General features: G+C 38.6%; 1 protein-coding gene across 1 annotated transcript in view; it reads left to right on the forward strand.

Annotated features, from left to right (window-relative positions):
- Positions 1-18,206, forward strand: part of LOC311597541 (cathepsin M-like) — a gene marked incomplete at its 3' end in the record, with an annotated part of 107,048 nt that overhangs the window by 12,879 nt on the left and 75,963 nt on the right. The gene's annotated exons all lie outside the window — the stretch shown is intronic.

The raw sequence follows: 18,206 nt of genomic DNA on the forward strand, positions 1-18,206 counted from the left end.
AGTTCGTAGAAGGACGCACCCATGTTTGAGTGTGCTGTATGAGTGGGAGAAAAAGTGAGGAATCAGGGAAAGATTTGCTAGAATAGGATATGCCTATCTTTCAGGATAACAGAGAGGAAACAGAAGCTACGTAAAGGAGCAGCACAGAGGGAGACGGAGGGGAGAGGAAGCATTTTGCCAAGAGAATTTCACAGAGAAAGGTTGAAGGGAACACACTATGACAGGTGAAGACAGAATGAGCAAGAGAATGACGAGGAGCCAGAAGATTACAAGATATTGCCAAAGTTAGTATGATGCCAAATTCAGCAAAAAGTCAGAATTCTGACAGAAGTCAAATTGAATCAGTCATCTTGGAGAAGAGCATTAGGCAGAATACCTGAGTTGATCCAGCAACTCAGAGTTCGGAAAATGCTGCAAAGGGTGAACTTAGTTAACGGTAAGTATCAGAGGCTGAAAACATTCTAGGCCTGGATGAAATTATAGTGAGGTGAGGAGCTTCAAGGGCTAGGCCTAGGTTAGGATATGGAAGCAGTAAATCTCTGAGATGACAAAGTAGATGAATAAAAGCTACTTTTATACTGTCATTTTCTCCTGTTGGGTGTGTTTGCCTCTTTGTTCTAGAACTTTCAGGTATGCTTTTAGATTGCTAGTATGAAGTTCCACCAATTTCTTTGCCAAGGCACTTGGTGCTATGAAATTTCCTCTTAGGGCTGTTTTCATTGTGTCTCATAAGTTTGAGCATGCTGTGCTTTCATTTTCACTGAACTCTAGAAAGTCTTTAATTTCTTTCTTTAGTTCTTCCCTGACACAGCGATCATTGAGTACAGAGTTGTTCAGTTTCCGTGATTTTGTAGGCTTCTTGCTGCTTCTGGTACTAGTGAAGCTCAACTTTAATCCATGGTGGTCTGATAAGACACAAGAGGTCACCACAGTTTTCTTGTGTCTGTTGAGCTTTGCTTTGTGACCAAGAATGTGGTCAGCTTTGGAGAAGGTTCTGTGAAGTGCTGAGGTGTTTTGGTGAAATGCTCTATAGACATGTTAGGTTTTAGTTGAGCCATAATTTCTGTTAGTTCCATTATTCCTTTGGATGACTTGCCTATTGATAAGAGTGGAATGTTGAAGTCTCCCAATGTGGCTGCGTGAGGTTCAGTGAGTGATTTAAACTATAGTGATATTTCTTTTATAAATGTGGGTGCCCTCACACTTAAGGCATAGATAGTCATAATTGAGATATCAGCTTGGTGGTGATTTTCCTTTGATTAGTACAAAGTGTCCTTCATCTCTTTTGATTAATTTTGTTTGGAAGTCTATTTTATTAGATATTAGAATGGCTGCTCCAGCTTGCCTCCTAGGTCCATTTTCTTGGAAAATATTTTTCCAGTCCTTTACTCTGAGGTACTGTCTGCCTTTGATGTCGATGTGCTTTTTTTGTACTCGCAGAATGATGGATCCTGTTTTGTTTGGTTAACTACCCTAACCCAAGGCTATTGGGAAAGGTGTTAGTTCCCTAATTTCCTTTTCAGTCTATTTCTAATTTGAATCTAGGAGGGAATCCCCATTTTTGTGAGTTAGTTTTGTATCCAAGCATTTTGCTGAAAGATTTTATCAGCCACTGGAGTTCCATGGTGGGATTTTTACATTCATTTTTGTTTACTATCATATCATCTTCAAATAATATTAGCTATAGGGGGAATTTATAATAAAATTGTTTTGAAAGCCCATCTTATAACTGTCAGAATGGCTAAGATTAATAACAGAAGTAAAGAGCTCATGCTGGAAAGGATGTGGAAAGGGGGCAATACTTCTCAGTTGATGGTTGGACTACAAACTTGTACAGCCACTATGGAAATCAGTGCCACATTCCCTCATGATGAGAATTGGTCTACCTCAGGGTCCAGCTATATCACTTTTGATCATATACTCAACAGTTGCTCCATCCTACAATAAAGGTACTTGCTCAACTATGGTTTGTGGCATTACTGATAATTTCCAGAAACTAGAAACAACCTAGATGTCATTCAGAAGAAGAATGGATAAACAAATATAGTATATTTACACAATGGAGTATTACTCAGCTCTTAAAAAAATGATAACATGAAATTTACAGGCAAATGAATAGAACTAGAAAGTATCCTGGATGAGGTAAACTAGAGCCAGAAACACAAATATGGTATATAATTCCTTATATGTAGATATAGCCTTTAATAACTGTAACTGATAACTAAGGTACAATTTGTAGACAAAGAACGGTTAGGTATAGAATAAGTATAAAAAAATGACTCCAAATGGAATTTTACTATACTTATAATAGATCAGTGCTTTATTTCATTATTAACATAAAACTTCCTCTGAAATCAAATGGGAACAGATGCAGAGACTCACAGCCACATGTTACATGGGGGGGCGGAGAGAGAGAGAGAGTGCTACCAGGCCTCCCCACCAAGGAGAAGTGGTCAAATACGGGGCACCAGAGTTCATGTCCAAGTCAGTTCCTACTCCCCACATGACTGTGGAGAATGCCCTGTCCCTTGGCTAGATATGAGTCGGGGTTCAACATTTACTGCATGTATTGTCTTTGGTTGGTGCAGTAGCTTGAGCACAACTCTCTGGGGCCAGATCTGCTCATCATGATGTTCTTCTTGTAGGTTTCTAGGACCCTCTGGATCCTTCTATTTCCCCATTCTCCCATACTTCTCTCACCTAGAGTCCCAACAGGAGGTCCCCACATCTATCCCAATCTCCTAGTAAGTTAAGACTTTCAGGGGACATACCTGTTGGGCTAGTGTCCAATTATACAGATAAGCAACTTAAACAAACCTGTAACCCTGAGTGAAATACAAGTGACTAAAAGTAAATCCCCGTACAAATAAGCCATCACCCTCCTGGGCCAGATTGTTTTAGTACAAACTTATACTAGATTTTCAAAGAATAGTTGACATATGATACTATACACAAGTGACCTGAAAAAAATCCCACCAGGAATCTCCTATAGATGCAACAGATCAGTGCTTTTTTCCTAAACATTCTACACACTTCCTCCTGCAGCAGAAGGCAGTAAATATAGAAACCCACAGTCAGACATTACACAGAGAAGAACAGACCTTGGAACACTCAGTTCTAAATGGTAGGTCTTCTCCCTCCCCTCTCAGAGCTCAGGGAATCCAGAAAAAGAGGAGGAGGAAACTTTGTGAGAGTTGGAGGGTAGCAAGAAAACAAGAGTCTCAACTCAGCCTGAGCAAAGCTCATGTGAACTCAGGAACACTGAAGTAGCACGCTCAGGGACTGCACCAGGTCCTTTGCATGTACATTATGGCTTCGAGTTTAGTGTTTTATGGGATTCCTGAATGAGAGGATGAGTAGGTCCTAGACTCTTGTGCTTCTTCCCTCCTCTTGGTTTGTTTCCTCCAACTTTGATGTGATAGTTAATGTCTTACATTATTACATTTTCTTTTGTTGCACTTAAAAATGAATGAATGAATGAAAACCTAGACACTAGAATAAAAGTGAACAACTGAACAGTCATTTATGGGGGAGAGAAAATTAGGTTTTTCTAGAGGTGTGTCACTGTTATATTTACTAGTCCAGGACAGGTCTCCTGTTAGGAATGGTCCAACATATAACAGATTTCGTGTGTGTGTGTGTGTGTGTGTGTGTGTGTGTGTGTGTGTGTGTGTGCGCGCGCACACATATGTGCACATGCTTTTATTTGTTTTACAATTTGGTGTGCTTTTTTCTTTGGGGGAATAATTTATTTTTTATGTTTTTTTCTTGGGTGGTTAGTTGCTGTATTGGGTTTATCTTTGTTTTTTGAGAAAGAACTTAAATTTGGATGGGTAAGGAAAAGGAATTAGTCTGAAAGGACTTATAAGAGGGGGAGAATATGATCAAAATGTATTCACATTTAAAAATAGTTTTAAGGAGATCCAAGATGGCGGCACCGAGCACCCAAAGTATCTGATTTGCAGGACTGAGACTAAGGACCCGGTCAGGGTCTACAGACCGTAAGACCAGAGAAGACTTAGGTGAGAAGGATCCAAAAAGTGCAGAGCACAAGTGGGTTTGACCTCAGACCATTCAACTGGCCCACGGAGGACAGGTGCCCAGTCCCCAGAGTCTGGACCTATACCTGCCCACGGGCACTACATCAGGGACTTGGTATCTGAGATTGAACCATGGGTGGTGGTGAATCGCCAGCCTGGTGTAACTAGCTTGGGAAAAATGTAGGAAAATGGATGGTTCTGATCTCAGACCCACACTTTGTGTCCACAGAAAGCTCGAGGGGCTGGCAAGTGCACAGGACCATTATCCAAAGCCCAGTGAAACTGAGCATGCATGCCTCACCTGCCTGGTCTCTCTCCCTCTGACTGATTTGTGGGCCACACAATAACAGCATCAGAAATGGCTGGCCCAGGGGAACCCGAGAACATGGAGCCGGGATAGATTGTGGGGAGCCAAGACCATAGCCGGCAAGCATCTCGGACCTTGGCATAATACACCGAGAGGACCTGGGGCAGACTGCCTTGTGACCTCTTTCCCTCCTTGCCTCAGGGTACATTCCAGAAGGGTGCCTTGTGACCTCTTCCCCTCCCTCAAGGTACTCTCCAGCTGTTCTCAGGATTCCCGGAATTACAGAGGCCTTTAGAGGACAAGCAGAACAAAGTCTATAGATAACATATTGTGGTTCCAGATGCCTAACAATTCCACCTACCCCCAGAACCACAGGGGCCCTCACCCTGCCAAACTTCCTGACTTCCTGATATCTTGCAAAAACCGCCCACCCAGATTACCCCACTCAGCCTCCTGCTTCAGTGGTATATAATTGCCTGTGAAAAAATAAAATTTTGTCAGCTTGATCAGACTCCTTGACTTGCTGTCCGTTCTTCGTGTCTCTTGCCCCTCATTCTCTCCCTAGGGGTCCGAGGGTCCCAGTTGATTGTCCGGCGGGTCCGTACAATAGATCTGAATTCATATCATCCTGTCAGTCCACGGCAGGACCCAGGGATCACAGGAGAGGTGGGAGTGGACACGCCCTCCAGTACAGCGCCATAGCCCGACAATGATCTAAAGCAGCACGGTCTGAATAGATCTGGCTGCAACCTAGCCAGCCATACCTGGTGAACTGTTCCCACACACTTGGGCAGATCTGATTTGGCCTGAAAGGATCTGGCAGATGCCTAGCTAGCCACTACAGCTCAGCAAGGGCTTCCATGCTCGTAGGAGGATCTGAATTGGCCTGAGGGGATCAGGCAGAGACCTAGCTACCTGCCCCACCCAGAGAGCCATTCCTGCAACCTCTGGCAGAGCCTGACCAGCTGCCAGAACCCAGCAGGAGTTCCTGCATGCATGCCCAGCTGGGACTGAACAGGTCTGAAGGGATCCAACAGAAGGCCAGCCAACTCCCACAAGCCAGAGGACAGTATCTACTCTCTCCATCTGGACTGAACCTAGGCCTCACAGCCTGGATGGATCAGGCAGAATCTAAGACAGCCCCTACAAGCCAGCAGGGGTTCCAGCACTCTTGGATGGACTGATCCTAGGACCCCAAAGTCCCAGGAAATTTTCCTTTTCAGCCTTAAGACTTTGCTTTGATCTGCACAGAATGGAGGCCTCCCTTCTTCCATCACCCGGGTCAGATGTCTCCTTGAACTGTGTGCTGAACTGCAAACCAGGCTTTGGCCACTGGAGGCGCATAGTTTCTGCTCACTGGACTTCATATTATTAATATCACCAAATTGTTGAACTTGCTTTTTATATTTTAACAAAAAGTTTAATGACTCCTTTTATTTTGATCTAAACAAACAAGCAGAGTAAAAATGGAGATGTAGACAGAGTCAGAGGACCATAGTTTATGATTTTAAGGACAAAGTGCAAAAACAATTTCCTCTGGGGTAAAATTCATGTAATCTCCCAGGAGTCAAGAATTAGTGATAAATTCCAGAAATTTATCAATATCAACTCACTTGTCTGGCTGCCAGTTGGACATATGTATAAAGACTTTATAAAATAAGTCTGTTGTCCTTCCATAGACAGATATTAGAGTTGGGAGTTGTATCTGAGGAAAGATCTTTCTTGCTAGAAGGAGGGAAAAAGTAAAATGATTAGCCTGGTTGCAGCTCAGCCTATGTTTGTCCTGTGTCTCCCTTTTCAGGGTCCTATATAGAGACCACAGTAAGCTAAAGACCATTCTCTCCAATTACTCTACATTTTGTTTTCTGTTTTTTTGAACAGTTTACTCTATATTTTGGCTTGGCAGGTATGGACCTTGAAATGTGTCCAGAACAGTCCTTCAAAATGACACCCAAAAGGTGAGTCCATCATTGAGTTGTAGAGGTGGCTGTGAAATTCATTGTTCAATACAAGTGATCTTTTTAAACCATCAAGGGATATTACAGTAAATACAAAATCTGAAGAGTGTTTACATATCTAATACACGAGTAAAATGCTAATGCATCCTGAGAAATGGAATACTCAGCTGAGAAGTAAATCGGTGGATCCAAAATAGCAGAACTCATTTGCCACACCCAAGAGCAAAAGTGAATTAAAGTTGAAATTCTTTTGTGGCATGTAAAATATAATATTCTCCTCTACAATACTATATCATAAATATCAAAAGATCCCACAGAACAACTTTGGGAACCAGAGAAGAGAAGATAAGATAAGATAAGATAAGATAAGAGAAGAGAAGAGAAGAGAAGAGAAGAGAAGAGAAATTGTTGGTGGTTCCCTTGCAGGGAGGATTGAGCAGGTGGTAAACAGCTTGTTAAGGAAAACCAAGTATTGGTTGAATAACTAACTATAGGAACTAGTTGTTGAGGAAAGATAGAATAACAGAGGAGAAAAGAAATTCTGAGACCTGAGCATATGTATCCCAGGAGAACTTAATTTTTATTCTGCTTTCCTTGTCTGTTGCTTGTTTTTTCTCTCTCTTGGGCCAACTTCAGTACTTTATTTAAAGTAAAGTTCAATTTTTTTCCATTACAGATTAAATCATAATTTTCTCATCTTTCACAATCAATAGAAAATTAAAAATTTAACAGAGCAAGAGAACAGTCTAACAAAGAAGCACAAACAGTTCTGTGTAACCTACAATAAAGCATACAGCAAAAATCAATTTCCAAGCAATGGTCAGCATGACCTGATTATTAATTCTTAAACAATATTTGGGAAACTTTAATCACAAATTTCCCCAGGCTAAAACCATTGCTTTTTATATGATTGGCATAGCAACATAGCTTGAGCTAAACATTCTCTAATAAAGAAAAAACTTGCCTTACTCCCAGTCCCAACCAACGGGAGTCTAGGCTAACTGCCAAGGGGTTCTCTATTGTAAAATATCTATAAAGCGTGATGTTTCAAGCCCACCTTCTATTGCTCTCAAAGCACTGCTTCAGATTGCCTACAACAGCAGACTATTGGCCTCAGGTGAGCTCTGAGAGGGGCATGATCTTTGCCAGCTGCAAATAGTTTAATTCTGAGGATTATGAGAGGGAATAAATACCAGAGCCCAGAGAGAGACGGGAGGGGAGGTGCTCAGAAAAAGAAGGCTGCTTGTGCTTCCACTTGCTGCCTCTGGTTGCTGTTGCTGCAGTTTAAGAACAAGAAGAAGTTGGAGATACCCTAACTGTGAAGTTTGGACTTGCCCCGAGGAACCTGATGGCCTTAACCAGCAGGAAATAGCCTAAGAAACCTACTCTCCTTCTTCCCATTAATCTTCTTTCTCTTTTACCTGGTGTTGGAAGGGATTGGGGCTTAGAAGGGAGCTAGAAATATAAGGAACCCAATACAATACATAAAAGTTATGCTGACAACTGGGTTTTGCATTTAATAATGTGAGGGCATTTTGGAGCCTGAGTTTCCTTGCTGCCAAGAACAGAGTGCTTTCCATTACATGTGAAATGATTTTTTTTTTGTAGCCAGGGATTCAGACCCACAGTGATGCCTCCAAGGTAGTGAGGTGCCCATGAAGCCTGGCCATGATTTTAAAATGTAGAGGATGTTCCTTGTGACTTCATCCCTCAAAAATTCTAACATTCAGGACAAGATTAATTTTTCATTGTTTGACTTGAATGGTAATCTAATTTTACTGGGGAAGAACATAGGTGTGAATATGGGTAGGGAAACTGTACAGCAGAGGGAAGTCAGATATGGACCCCCAGACCATCTGAACTATGAAGACCATCAGAGTCTTCATGGCTCTGAATCAGCAGGGCAGGCGTGTCCTTTTCCCTTGTGATGCTCTTCCTGGTGATGGCCATTTTCCTGTTGATTGTGTCTATCACATAGAGCTCATAAATTGCCTCACCTCATGGGCCAAATTCATGTATCACTGGGACTAAGAGTGATGGAAGATCTATTCTTCTTGTCAGCACTCTCTCTGTAGCTCATTTGTTCTATTATGGTGGGTACTGGCTGCATTTATTTGAAGTTGAAGAATATGTATATTGGTATTGAAGGTGAAAAAAACAGTGCAGATACTTTATGTATTAGAGAAAGATTGATGAGACTAGGTTATTGATTCAGCCCTATGTGTGTAGCTAGATAGATGCTGTGTGAGCAGTTTCACTAGGCACATCTTCTTTTTTTTTTTTGCAGTGAGTATGACAGAATTTCATGCTGCTAAGTGTTCTCAGTGACCCCATTCTTCTGGTATGGAAGTCTTTAAGGTTGAACCAGTTGCAAGTAGACTGCCTGTTACAAGTCTCTCACCAATTTATTATAAGCATCTTACTCTGGGTCCTCATTGATATTAAAGGTAGTTAAATCTTGGAAGGTATCAGAGATAGAGACCAGGTAGACATAGAAGACTTGGAGAGTTTCATAATGGGACAACATACTTAATTTGAGAATTTTGTTTAAGATGTGTACCTCAATTTTTAGTTGGGTTGTTATGTTTGTATCTAGTTATTTGAATTCTTTATATATTTTGGATATTAGCCTTAGATATGTAGTTGGTCAAAGCATTTTTCCCGTTCTGTAGGCTACTACTGCTTTGTCCAAATGAAGGTTTTTATTGCTGTGCTGGAGCATCTCTGTTTCATAAAGTCCTATTTGTTAGTTGATGACCTTAGTGCCTGCACTAAAGGCTTTAGATTCAGAAAGTCATTTACCATTTCAATGAGTTTAAGGCTATTCTCCACTTTCTCCTCTATAAGGTTCTTTGTATCTGGCTTTATGGATGCTGTCTTTTTTTTTCAATATGCATTTCTTGCTTTTTTTAAACATGAAAAATCAGGTGCCCATATGTGTGTAGATTTATGTCTGGATCTTTAATTATATTCCATTGATTAATGTGTCTGTTTTGTGCCAATACCATGGTGTTTTATTACTTGAACTTTGTAGTCCAACTAGAAATCAGGGATGAAGATACCTCTGGAAGTTCTTTTCTTATTCAGGGTTGTTTTAGTTATCTTGGGTTTTTTTTTTCTGTTTCCAAATGTGGGTGAATAAATATTTTTTGAAGATGTGAAAAATTGTTCTTAATTTTTAAAATTAAACTAACAAAAGTCTGAAAGTAGATTATTTTCTCATACAACACAGCACAAACAGTTTCTCCTTCCTACACTCCTAGTTCTTCCTGCTTCCCTCTCCTCCAGATCTACTACCTCTCTGTTTCCTCTTCAGAAAAGAGTAGGTGTTCAAGAGATGATAGCCAAATAATAAAAAACTAGATACAGCAAGACAAGGTGAAAGGCCCAATATTTAACTTGGACAAACAATCCAATAGGAGGAAAAAGTCTCAAGGGCAGATAAGAGATCCAGAGATACACTTGCTCCCACTGTTAAGAGTAGCACCCCCCCCAAAAAACACCAATGCAATAGTCATGACGTCTACGCAGAGGACTTGGTGCAAAGCTATGCAGGCTCTGTCCTTAACATTTCAGTCTGTGAGCCCATGTGACTGATCCCTGACTAGTTGGTTCAGTCGGCCATCTTTTCCTGGTGTCTTCCATCCTCTCTGAATCTTATAGCTTTTCCTTCCTCCTTTCCTTTATATCTGAGGGAAAGGACATGGTAAAGCCCCCTAATTTACTCTCTGCATTATGTCTATCTGTGAGTCTCTGCTCCTACTCCCATCTGCTGCCAGAGAAAGCCTCTCTGATGATAAATGGACAGGTCACCAATCTATGAGTATAGTAGAGTACAGTTAGGAACCATTTCAATGACTACTTTTTATTTCTTTGGCCAATTGTATTTGTGTTTGGTTCTGCTCTATGTCTCTGGGCTATCTAGTTTCTGGTTCTTGGCCTTCCAGGAACTGTAGGGCATAGTGTTGACATTTTCAGAGGGATTGAATTGAATTTGTAGATTACTTTTGGTTGGATGGCCATTTTTACTATGCTAATCTTACCAATCCATGACCATGGGAGATCTTTGCATCTTCTGATATCTTCTTTAATTTATTTCTTCAAAGTCTTAACTTTTTTTTAATCATACAAGTGTTTCACTTGCTTGGTTAGGAATACTCTGATATATTTTATATATTATTTGAGGCTATTTTGAAGGATTTTTTCAAGATTTTTTTCTCAGATCATCTGTCATTTGCAATTAGGAGGGCTTCTTCCTCCTCTTCCTCCTCCTCTTCTCTTCTTCCTCCTCCTCCTCCTACTGCTACAAATATCATTATTATTATTTTAGTTAATCCAGACATTTTGTTGAAAGTGTTTGTCAGCTATAGGAATTTTTGGTGGAATATTTCAAGTCACTTATGTATACCAGTATAACACCTATAAAAGAAACTTTGAATTCCCCCTTTCCAATTTGTATCTGCTTGATCTCCTTCACTTTTCTTGTAGCTTTAATGGAGACTTCAAGAACTATATTGATTAGGTGTGAAGAAAGTGGACAACTTTGTCTTGTTCCTGATTTTAGTGGAATTCCGTTGAGTTTCTCTCCACGTAGGCTGATGTTGGCCTATAGGATTGCTGCATATTGCCTTTATTATATTTAGGTATGTTCCCTGTATCCGTAATCTCTCCAGAACTTTAATCACAAATGGGTATTGGATTTTTGCCAAAGGCCTTTTATTCATCTAATGAAATGGTCATGTGATTTTTGTCTTTCACTTTGTTTATATGGTGGATTAAACTTATTGATTTACAAAGGTTGAAGCATCCCTAATTCTCTGGGATGAATCCTACTTCATCATGGTTGGTAATTTATTTTTGATGTGTTCTACATTTCATTTTGCAAATATTTCTATATTTTAAAGGAAATTATTCTATAACTCTCTCTCTCTTTGTTGCGTCTTTCTGTGGCTTTTGTATAACAGTAACTCTGGCCTCACAAAATGAATTGGTGTTCCTTCTGTTTCTATTATGTGGAATAATTTGAGGAGTATTGGTATTAGTTCCTCTTTGAAAGTCTGTGCTAAAACTCCAAACCATCTACCTCTTTGTTTTGTTTTGGGAGGGGGAAACTTTAATTACTCCTTCTGTTTCCCTAGGGGTTGTAGTATTTAAATTGCTCATCTGATTTTGACTTAACTTTTTTAGGTGGCACAGATCAGGAAAATTATCCATTTCTTTTGGATTTTTTAACTTGGTGGTGTATAGATTTTTAAAAAATGTATGTCCTTATGATTTTACGGATTTCCTTGATATTTGTTCATATGTACTTCTTTTTATTTCTAATTTAGTTAATTTGGATAGTCTCTTTTTGTCTCTTAGTCAATTTGCATGAGTTTGTCAATCTTAGTAATTTTCTCAAAGAACCAACTCTGTTTTACTGGTTTTTGTATTTTTGTTTTATTTTATTGATTTCTGCCCTGAGTTTTATTATTTCTTGTCACTGCCTCCTTTCATGTATGATTTATTTTTTGTTGTTCTAGGGATTTCACATTAAGTTTTAAGTTACCTGTATGGGATTTCTCCTATCTCTTTTTGTAGGTATTTAGTGCTATATACTTTGCCTCTTAGAAGAGCCTTTATTGTGTCTCATAAGTTTGGTTATGCTTTGTTTTCATGGCCATTCGATTCTAAAACATCTTTAATTTCTTTTTTGACTTATTTATTCCATTCAATAGACAGTTGTTCATTTTCCATGAGTTTGTCAACTTCCTGTTGTTTCTGATTGTATGGACATCCAGGTTTAATCCATGATGAACAGATAGGATTCAGGGAGTTATTGCTATTTTTTTGTATCTACTGAGACTAGTTTCATGTCTGAGTATGTGATCATTTTTGGAGAAAGTTTTATGAGGAGGTGAGAAGAAGGTGTGTGTTTGGGTAAAATGTCCTGTAAATATTTGTCCATCTGCTTTGTAATGTCTGTTAGCTCTCATATTTCTGTGTTTAGTTTTAATCTGGGGGAAATGTCCATTGGTGAAAGTGAGATATTGAAGCCTTCCACTATTTATGGGTGAGTGTTGATGTGTGATTTAAACACTAGTTGTGTTTCTTTTGCAAAGGTAGGAGCCCTTGTGTTTGGGTCATAGATGCTAAGAGTTGAAATGTCATCTTCATAGATACTTTATTTGATGAGTATGCACTGTTTTTCTCTACCTCTCTTGATTTGTTTTGAAGGACATTTTGTCATATATTAAAGACACAAGCCTTCTTCTTAGCTCCATTTGTTTAGAATATCATTTTTTTTCTAACAATTTACCTTGTAGTAATGTTGATCTTTGGTGCTGAGATTTGTTTCTTTGATGAAACAGAAGGACAGATGCTGTTTTTGCATCCATTCATAAGTCTGTGGCTTTTAATTGTGGAAAATAAACCATTGCTGTTGGGAGAGATAAAAGAAAGTAATTGTTGATTGTAATTATTTTGTTTTTGTTTTGTGATGGTAGTGGTGGTGGTGGTGGTGGTGGTGGTGGTGGTGGTGGTGGTGTGTGTGTGTGTGTGTGTGTGTGTGTGTGTGTGTGTGTTTTCTCTTTTGTTTTGCTGGGGTGAGAGTATTTTTTACTGTATTTTCTTGTGTGTGATTACCCACTTTAGGTTGGAGTTTTCTTTTAGTGTCTTCTGTAGGGCTGCATTTGTAGATAGATATTGCTTCAATATAATTTTATCTTGGAAAGTGTTCTTTTCTCTGTTTATAATGATTGAAACTTTTATTGGGTATAGTAGTCTGTGATGTCATTCACAGTTTCTTAAAGTTTGTAGCATACCTGCTCAGGTGTGGCTTTTAGAGTTTCTATTGAGAAATAAGGTACAATTCTAATAGGACTGTCTTTTTATGTTACTTGTACTTGTCCTTTTAAAATATAGCTTATTATATTCTTTCTTTGTTCTGTATGTTTAGTGTTTTGATTATTATGTGCCAAGGTAACTTCATTTTGTTTTCCAGTCTATTTGGTATTCTGAGGCATCTCTCTTTCTTTGGAAAATGTTCTTCTATGATTTTGTTGGAAATATTTTCTGTGTCTTTGATCTGGGTTTTTCTATTTCCTTTATTTCCATTATTCTTAAATTTGGTTTGTTCATAGAATTTTAGAAATACTTTCTAGGTGTTTTGTGCTGGGATTTGTTTGGATTTAACATTTTTAATCTTTGTATCCATTTTTTTTTATCTTGTCTTCCATGCCTGAGAGTCCTCCATCTTTTATACTCTGCTGTTCAAGCTTCCTCTGCAGTTTTTATTTGAATTGCTAAATTTCTCATTTCCATATTTCCCCTCTCTTTTGTTTTTCCTTATTTATTTTATTTCAACTTTTGAATCATTTGTTAAAAATAACTTCTTTCTAATGTTTGCGTTCTCAAATATTTCTTTAACAAGTTTATTCATTTTCTCCTTAAGGACTTCTATCATGTTCATAAAGACTATTTTATTGCTTTTTCTTGTACTTCAACCAGGTTGGAGTATTTATGGCCTGATGTAGAGGTTTTAGAATGCTGTAGTGTGGAAATATTGCCTTACCTTTTATTGGTTGTGTGTTTAACCTGGTGGCTTGGCATCTGGGATTGGGCGATTATAATTTTAGGTGTTGGTATCTGGCCTTGTCCATGTTAAGTGGTTGTATTCTTCCTTAGTTTCTGTTTCCTTTCTGGTTCTTTGAAGAGAATTGTGGCTATGTTTCATATTAGGAAAAATTTCCACAATCCTTATAGTTGTTGCCACTGGGTGTTAAAGGAAAATGTATTTCTCTGTATTGGAAACTCTTACTTAGGAATGGGAATGTTCTGGCTGTGATGATATGATCATTAGAAGGGGAGGAAATCAGGGTGTTTCAACAGGATCTGCTTAGTTAGTCTGATAATAATGAGGTCAGAGAGTGAGGAGAAGCCATAGCAGAAGTTATGCTACACAGCTGGCAACAGCCTGGAGAGTTAGCTGTGGAGGAATGGAGGAAGACGTGAAGATCTGCAGTTAACTTACCTGCTCCCCTGGCAGGTGTTGCCTGTGCTTTCTAGGGTGTGCCTGGTGATGGTGTGGAATGGGATAAACAAGCGAGTAAGGGATGGGAGGGTTTGTGGGGAAGATCAGTATGATCTACTGGAGATGGGACAGTGGATAAGGGAGGCTACAGGGAGTCTTCTCATATAGAGCTGGGCTAAGACCTGGCATTTGATTTGGAGCAGCAGAAAGAGAGCTGAAGGCCTGCAGTTAGCCTACGTGATTTCTGGCAGGAGTGACTGGTCGGTTAGCAGGGAGTGTCTGCTGGGTTTGTAAGGTAGGATAGAGCAAGAGATTGTTTAGGGAGATCATATCTGCGTATTGCACTGGAGATGAGTTGCTGGGAGGCTGTCACAAGGCTTCTACTGCATAGATGGAGATGAGACTGGAGTACTAGACTGGGAGGCATGATGGGAGGTGTGAAGATCTGCAGCTAGCCTACATGATTCCCAGCAGGAGTTACTGTGTTTTCCCAAGGAGTGATTACTGGAGTTGCTTGCTCAGAGACAGCAACCTGTGCTGGGAGGAATGTTAGCAGGATAAGATCTGTGTAGTCTATTGCAGATGGGGCTTTGAGGGAAAAAGAGGCCTTGGCACACGATTTGCTACAGAACTAGGGACAATACTGAGGGATAGAGTTTGGAGGAGCTGAGGGATTGGCAAAGATCTCGTGTTAGCCAAACTGTTTCCCAGACCAGAGTCTGGACTATTTTTAAAAATGAGTATTGCATTAAGTTGGAAAACTTTAAAAAAAATCAATAAATTTCTTGACTCAGCAAAACCATCAAAATTAAGTCAAGAATGTGAGACCCTAAATAGACTTATAATATGAGAGAAGATTTTAAAAAATCATAAAAATCTTTCCAACTAAAAACTAATCTAGTCCCAGATGTATTCTTAATAGAATTCTACCAGATTTTCAAAGATGTTCTATAGTCAGTTCTTCTAAAACTGTTAAAAATATAGAAACAAACAAGCAAGAAAAAAAAACACTTTCAAATTTATTCTAAGAAACCAGTATCACAAGAAACCAGTATCACTCCAAAACTAAAACCAAGTAAAGACTCAACATGAAAAGAGAAATAGTGAGGAGAAGAAGGAAGAGGAAAGATAGGAAGAAAGAAGGAAAGAAAGAAACTGCTGCATGCCAATATTCATGATGAACATAGACTCAAAAATTCTGAATGATTTAATGTAAGTGGGCTACAGACATCCATCAAAAATATTATGCAGCATGACAACTTTGACTCTTACAGTGAAATGAAGTGCTGCTTCAATATGTACAAGTCAGTAAATATAATAAACAACAATCAGTGGAGATAAAGGTAAAAGTGACATCATTATCTCAATAGATGCAGAAAAAGTTTTTGACAAAGTCTCACATCCTTCATGATAACGGTCCTAGAGAATGTAGGAGTAACAGGAGCAAACTAGAAAATAATAAATGCTATACATATCTGGTGCCATGCCACATGCCTATAATCCCAGCACTCAGAAAGGCAGAGGCATGTGGATCTCTGTGAGTTCAAGGCCATCTTGGTCAACAAAGTGAGTCCAGGACACTGAATTTACACAAATAAACCCTGTCTCCAAAAGAAAATAGTACAAAACAACAACAACAACAACAACAACAACAACAACAACAATAACAACAAAAACAGAAAGAAAGAAAGAAAGAGAGAGAGAGAGAGAGAGAGAGAGAGAGAGAGAGAGAGAGAAATACAAAAAGCTATACATGAGAAACCTAAAGTCAACATCATTCTAAATGGTAAAATAAAACTTAAAGCAATCGCACTGAAGTCAGGAAAAAGGCAAGACTATCTGATATTTCCATTCCTTTTCAATACTGCACTCAATGCATTAGTTGGAGCCATAAGGCAAGAGAAGGAAATTAAAGGGATACAAATAGGGAAAGAAGAAGCCAGACTACTCCTGTTTGAAGATGACATGATATTAGACATTAGAGATTCCAATTGTTTACCAGAAAATGTCTACAAACTATAAACACATTCAGCAATGTAGCATGATGCAGAACCAACTTGCACAAATTAATAGCTTTTTTTTTAATACGCCAACCACACACATACATAGGAGGAAATTAGTGACACACCCTAACCCACAACAGCTTCATGGAAAATAAAGTATCTAAGAATAAACCTAACCAAGGAAGTCAAGGACCCAAACAGTAAACACTTTATACCTCTGAAGAAAGAGATAAAGACACCAGAAAATGAAAAGACATCCCACGCTCATGGATTGGTAGAATCAACATTGTGAAAATGAACATTTTACCAAAAGCTTTTTATACATTCAATGAAATGTGAAGAAAAATACAAATAGCCAAATCACTATGAATGTAACATTTATATAATTCATGATTGTCTCATGGTTCTTCCTGCTGTATTTAGTTTATTTTATTTATGTGTAATAATATAAATGTATACATTAAAAAAGAAACATAATAAAAATGGAAAAATTGTGTAGATATTTTGATAGGGATTGCATTGAATCTGTAAATTGCTTTTGGTAAGATGGCAATTTTTACTATGTTAATTCTCTTGATCCATAAACAAAGGAGATCTCTCCATCTTCTTATACCATCTTCAATTTTCTTCTTCAGAAATTTGAAGTTTTTTCGTACAAGTCTTTCACTTGCTTGGTTAGTGTTACACCTAGATACTTTATATTACTTGTGGCTATCATGAAGGGTGTACTTTCCCTAATTTCTTTCTCAGGACAATTGTCATTTGTATACAGGGGGGATTTTGACTTTTTTGAGTTGATTTTATTTCCAGCCACTTTGCTGTAGGAGTTCTCTGGTCGAATTTTGGGGGTCATTTATGAACATTATCATATCATCTGTGAATAGGGATAATATGGCTTCTTTCTTTCCAATGTGGATCCCCTTGATCTCCCTTTGTTGTCTTACTGCTTTAGCTAGAGCTTCAAGTACTATATTGAAGAGATATGGAGAGAGTGGACAGCCTTGTATAGTCCCTGATTTTAGAGGAATTTTCTTGAGTTTCTTTCCATTTAATTTGTTGTTGGCTATTAGCATGCTGTATATAGCCTTTATTATGTTTAGGCATGTGCCTTGTATTCCTGATATCTCCAAGACTTTAAACACGAATGGGTGTTGGATTTTTCAAATGCTTTTTTGGCATCTAAGGAGATGATCATATGTTTTTTTTTCAGTTTGTTAATATGGTGGATTACATTGATGGATTTCCATATACTGCACCATCCCTGCATGCTTGCAATGAAGCCTACTTGGTCATGGTGAATGATATCATTGACATGTTTTTGGATTGCAAGTATTTTTGGGGGTATTTTTCATCAATGTTTATGATATTGGTCTGAAATTCTCTTTCTTTGTTGGATCTTTGTGAAATTTAAGTATCAAGGTGACTGTAGCCGCATATAAGGAATTTGGTAGTGTTCCATCCATTTTTATTTTGCAGAGTAGTTTGAAGAGTATCGATATAAGCTCTTCTTTGAAGGTCTGGTAGAATTCTGTGCTGAAACCTTCTGGCCCTGGGGTTTTTTGGAGGGAACTTTTTAATGACGGTCTCTATTTCTGATCTTGATTCAACTCTGGCAAGTGGAATCCATCAAGAAAATTGTCCATTTCCTTTAGATTTTCAAATTTTGTGGTGTATAGGCTTTTGAAGTAAGACCTCCTGATTCTTTGTATTTCTTCAGTGTCTGTTGTTATGTCTGCCTTTTCATTTCTGATTTTGTTGATTTGGACAGTGTCTCTCTGCCTATTAGTTAGTTTGGTTAGTGGTTTGTCTATCTTGTCAATTTTCTCAAAGAACAAACTCTTTGTTTGGTTATTTCTTTGAATTGTTCTCTTTGTTTCCAATTTATTG

The sequence above is a fragment of the Acomys minous genome (assembly GCF_964271855.1).
Source record: "Acomys minous genome assembly, chromosome: 5".
In the NCBI taxonomy this organism is placed as follows: Eukaryota; Metazoa; Chordata; class Mammalia; order Rodentia; family Muridae; genus Acomys; species Acomys minous.